The sequence below is a fragment of the Saccopteryx leptura genome, chromosome 1 (genome assembly GCF_036850995.1).
Source record: "Saccopteryx leptura isolate mSacLep1 chromosome 1, mSacLep1_pri_phased_curated, whole genome shotgun sequence".
Classification (NCBI taxonomy): Eukaryota; Metazoa; Chordata; class Mammalia; order Chiroptera; family Emballonuridae; genus Saccopteryx; species Saccopteryx leptura.
This window is the reverse complement of record NC_089503.1, coordinates 318,148,657-318,153,976: the sequence shown is the minus strand read 5'-3', so window position 1 is coordinate 318,153,976 and position 5,320 is coordinate 318,148,657. Positions and strand designations below refer to the sequence as shown.

The 5,320-nt window shown below is 56.7% G+C and overlaps 1 long non-coding RNA gene across 3 annotated transcripts; it reads right to left on the bottom strand.

The window, feature by feature from the left end:
* Positions 1 to 498: 498 nt before the first annotated feature.
* Positions 499 to 4,354, bottom strand: LOC136387361 (uncharacterized). 3 transcript variants are annotated; one of them, XR_010748112.1, is made up of 5 exons: positions 3,855 to 4,349; positions 3,599 to 3,757; positions 2,216 to 2,559; positions 1,005 to 1,513; positions 514 to 853 (listed from the first exon to the last, which is right to left on the bottom strand). It is a non-coding gene; the product is annotated as an uncharacterized lncRNA (long non-coding RNA). The 3 variants fall into 3 exon arrangements; XR_010748110.1 differs by having other exon boundaries at positions 499 to 853; positions 2,216 to 3,757; positions 3,855 to 4,354; XR_010748111.1 differs by having other exon boundaries at positions 500 to 853; positions 1,393 to 1,513; positions 2,216 to 3,757; positions 3,855 to 4,353.
* Between the last annotated feature and the right edge of the window lie 966 nt (positions 4,355 to 5,320).

Genomic DNA, 5,320 nt, shown 5'->3' with positions numbered 1-5,320 from the left:
GGCTGGCCAGCAGGTTGGAGATTCCAGCCAGAGCGGAAGCTGCCATCGTGAGTTCGAAGACAAGCTGGAGGCAGAATCCTTCCTCTTCCAATGACCTCAATTTTTTTCATTTCAAATCTTCCACTGATTGGGTGAGGCCCGCCCACATCATGGAGGGCAACCTGCTTCACTTGGAATCTAATATTAATCACATCTCAGAATACCTTTACTGTGTCTAAACACGGGATTGGCCAAACAGTTGGAGCCCAAACATGGCTCAGTAGACACACAGAATTAGCCACCAGGGCATCTGAAAAACGGTTGTGGTCTGTGACATCACAGGCCCTCCCAGGCTGAGATGGATGTCAGGGGGGAGGGGAGACTGGTCCCATTTAACATCTCCCAGAGTCAGCCTCCCCTCCCCACTGCAGTGCAAGGTCATCTCTGCAGTGACACACTGACATTTGAAGAGGTCACCGATTCCATTTTTAACTGACTGGCCCTACATCACACAGCCCCAGCTGGGCTGGCGGCCTTCCGGGCTCTGCAGCACGCAGGGTGGGGGCCGCAGGAGAGCCGGCGATCCTCATCTCAAGTGTCACAGTGATTTATGGACCATATTTCTTAGGGAAAGCACAAAGATTTATTTTTAAGAAGACAGGCTGTTTATAAACACACGGCTCACAGGTGCAGCTGTGTTGGTGGGCAAGCCCCCAGGGGCCATGCCTCCCGCCAGGAAGAGGGACACCAGGGCGCTGGAGAACGTGGCGTCCTCTGCCCACCGGTGGGCATGTGGGATGATGGCTCCTTTTCTTTAACTCCCCAGTGGAGCTTGGGTTACACCCGCTTGCTGCATCTGACACCACCTGCCTAGCTGAAAAGTGAAGAGATGAAAAGAGTGGGTTTTGTTTTTGTTTTTAACTAGAGAGATATAAAAATTATAAATTTGTTCATATACAATACTCTAGTTTAACTAGATGTACATATCTATACAGAAGCAATTATTGGCATACAATGAAAAAAACCTGAAGGTCTACAATCCATCTGGGGAACAGTAAGGCAGTTCTCCTGGTCATTGACAGCTGGTCTGGGAACACCGCACCCGAGTCAGGACTCAGGAGGTGTTGCGGGAGGGTGGGGGTGATGATGTGCAGGAGGAGACAAATGCACCCAAATCCAAGGCCCCGTCACATCCTCATAAAGCCCTCCCCCAGCTTTCCACAGTCCAGGTCAAACCAGTGTGACCACCCAGCCATCACAAGCACAAATGCTCATAAAGGTGAGAGAGCGGGCAGAGGAGCAGGACTCGGCATGGACAGGACAGAAGAGAGCTGCACAGAGTGTCGAGACCGGGACCGCCTGTGCAGAGGGGAGGAGGATGGAACCGAGGATGCACAGGAGGACCAGACTCACCCGCAGCAGCTAAGCAGGTTTCAGGAAAAAAAGTGAGACGTAACTTCCACCAATGACAAATAAAACCAACACACTCTGGACTTATCCGCAGACAGTTTGGGTCCTCAAATCATCACAGCGTCTGCACAGGAAGATGGACTCAGCCAGGGATGTCAGGCCGCCTGCCCGTCAGGTTCTGGGAAGCCGTTCCCTCAGCCCCATGCCCCTGCTGCCTCTGTGGTCAGCGTGAAGTACACGCCATCCACTGCCTGCAAAGACACAAGCCTCCCGTTGCCCCCAAACCCACCCCAGCCAAGCCAGTGGGCATTCAGTGACCTCCCGGATTTCCAGGAGGGGCAGGAGGGGCAGGAGAGGCAGGAGGGGCAGGAGGGGCAGGAGAGGCAGGAGGGGCAGGAGGAGCAGGAGGGGCGGGAGAGGCAGGAGAGGCAGGAGGGGCAGGAGAGGCAGGAGAGGCAGGAGGGGCAGGAGAGGCAGGAGAGGCAGGAGGGGCGGGAGGGGCAGGAGAGGCAGGAGGGGCAGGAGAGGCAGGAGGGGCAGGAGGGGCAGGAGGCCCCTCCAGCTCCAGAATCCCTCCCTCCTCCTCTGCCCCCACACAACCACTGAGAACCTGCTCTGCTCCCACCAGAAGCTTTGCGTTCTCCCGTTCTCCTCCTGCTGCATGTAGGCTTGTTTAGACCTTTCTTCTGAGCAAGACCAGCATCACCCTACCTCACTCCTCCTGCTGCATGTAGGCTTGTTTAGACCTTTCTTCTGAGCAAGACCAGCATCACCCTACCTCACCCCACTGACAAGAATTAAGGGGCCAAGCAGAAAGTGTCTCTACCTCATTTCACTGGGCCCCAGCAAATCCAGGTGCTAACGCGTTAGAGGGCTTGTTCCCTTGTCTGTCTCTCTCCCCGTGGTCGGTGGGCTCTTGGGGCCAGGGCTGTGCCGTGGTCACTGCCCAGTCCTCAGGACGACATGTCCCGAGATGGGGTGGTTCCAGGTGGATGGGTGCAGGAGGTGGGGGGTCACACCCACCAGCAGGGTTTTGCTCAGAGGACTCCATCCTGGATGGTGCAGACACTGCGTCTTCTATTCCTTCGCTACCTGCCGGGCTTACCTGCTGCCCCAGAGCTGCACCTGAACTCCCCGATGCCATAAGGCTCCGTCAGCGGTAGGTAATATCTGTGTCAAGTAGTTGCTTTTAACGTCTTGTATGCACCTATCATATTAAAAACAATCTTTTGGAAATGACCCAGACAAGATGCATGCCTGCTTACAACTTTTACAGCTTTCCCTTTTCCCCTAAGTGAAACACGTTAGAACCTAGTCCTCAAGACAACATAGCCTTTGAAGGTGTTGGAGCCAGGTCTGCCCCCAAACATGGTGGGGCGCTGCAGCGAACAGAACTGAGCCCCCACTTTCCTGCTGAAGGGATGGAGGCTCTGTCTGACCGTGTTGACAGGGGATCACAAATGGGCACAGAGGGGCAGCTACACAGACAAGGATCACCTGACAGCTCAACTAGAGCAAAGCCCCCTGTTAGGGGCAGAGGCCCAGCTGGGCTCGCACAAAAGATGCCATGGAGACCGGGTCATTCACATAGGCCCACAGGTCAGGGGAGAGGACGCACACGTGCAGGTCCAGCCCAGCGGGGTGGGTGAAGCCATCTGCCTGGGGCCCTGGGACACCGCTGTGAGGTCAGCAGGCGGATATGCGCCCTCCCCTCAGTCCTGGCTTGTGTCCGTTAGGACTGGGCTTGGGCACACTTGGGAAAGAAGGTGGCCTGGACTTCATGATGAACCCGTGCTGGGGCTGCCCCTGACCGTCTGGCACACCCGGAATCCTGGCTATGCACGAAGGCCCACCCCGCAGCAGTCCTTCCAACGTAGGGTGGGGGTGTGGGGTCTCCCCGAGGTTTGACACATGAGCATGCATACACATACATGTGCCTGGGCCCTTCACACGCACACATATGGCACCTACAAGCAAGCCTGCACTGGTGCAAACACCACACAACACACTTGACAGTGCATGGCTGCCCAGGCTCACTCACTCACACACACGTGTGCTCACTCTTACACTCACACACACACACACACACCAGCTCACCCACATGCTTGCACACTCACATACACCCATGCTCACACAGGCTCGCTCACATGCACTCACGCACAGGCTCGCCCACACCAGCTGCACTCCCCACACGGGCAGACAGATACACCAGTCTTTAAGAGCGTGTCGATCAGAAGGTGCCATCGGGGATCGACCTGACTTTCCGCAATCACACTGTTCAGAGAACATGTCATTAGAGTTGACTTGTCAGGACCATCTCGGTTTCATAGGAATGACAAGCACCATCTTCCTCACGCCCTAGGTATGTCTGACAGAAAGAATGATAGTCCCACCGCCCTCGACCTCCAAGCCCACAGAACACCAGCGTCCCCACCACCCCCCTGCCCCCTGCACGGGAACCTCACCTCTCTGATTTACAGGTCACACGTCCTGGCACCACACTAGCTGGAACTGGGAAATGTGGTGACTCACCACATTGGCAGCTCACCCATGTGTACTTTCCCGCACACCCGTGCCCTCCCTGCTATGATAGTGAGCTGTGTAACCAGCGCACTTGGCCCAGCATCCAGTGCACAGTCCACACTGACCTCTCAGACCAGAAGGGAGTCTGGCTACATTCCTGCAGCATGGAAAACGCTGCAGCAGAAAAGGGGCCGGCCTGCCCCACGTTTGAAGCAATGTTCCCTGAACCACGCTCAGCCCTGGGCTCTAGATCTGCCTTGTGGTCCATTACATCTGCTGGCAGGTACTCCTGGAGGACACTCAGGGGGAGGCAGCACCTCCCCCCCCCCAGCCCACAAGTCCATGGTTCAGGCAGTGCACACTAATGCCAGTCATGCAGGTGTGACGAAAGTCCGGCTAAGGACTCACGGAGGCACAGGAAGTGTGTGACCCACAGTCAGACGTCCAAAGGCAGAGTAGGCTTCAGGTCCAGCTTGATAGGGGAGCTCTCAGCGTGGGGACCCTGGGGGGACTCCGCCTTTTACTGACAAGATGGCAGCCAGCACCCCCTTGGCAGTCACCTCCTATTGTTGGTTCTCACGTCGGCCCTCATGTGGCTGTAGACTGAAGGGGTAATTATCACCTGCCCAGTCACCCTCCACCCTGTACCCATGCCCCCAGCCAGCTGGAGTGGGTACCTGAGCATGGCCAGTGGGAGGAATGGGGGCACTGAGGACCAGTGAAGAAGGCCGAGACCCGTGGCCTGAGGGAGCTCCCCACTTCACACCGGGAATCAGGACAAATGCTGGTGGGAGGCACTCCCCCAAAGGCTATGGAAAGGGCTCCAAGGTGTCATGGACTAAATGTTTGTGTTCCCTTTAAATTCATATGTCGAAGCCCTAACCCCTAGTGTGATGGTGTTGGCAGGTGATGAGGTTGTGATGGGGCCCCCATGATGGGGTTTGTGTCCTTGTAAGAAAGAGAACGAAACTGGGGCTCTCCACCACGTGAGGACACAGCCAGATGGTAGTGGCCGCCAGTAAGAGCCCAGCCCCCATCAGGCACAAGTCGGCAGCTCCTGCCTGTGGGACGAAGTGCCTGCCAGGCCACCCGGGCTGTGGTGTTCTGTGATGGTGGCCCCGGGCAGACTAACACAGACTGGCCACAGGGAGCAGCAGGACATGACTCCTGGGAGAGGCACAGTTAGCGGGCAGCATGGAGCACAGGGGCGTCGTCGAGTTTGTCCCTGGTCACTGAGGGTCCCTACCGGGAAGACAGAACAAAAGGTGAGCCAGTGAGCTTGTCCAAGTGGCTGTTGGAGGGGAACGAGGGCATAGGGTGGCCAGCTCACCCCCAGGGGGGGCTGGAGGAAGAACAGAAGCCGGTGACACAGGAACAGCCAGAGAGGTGGCCAGAGAGCTGCAGCATG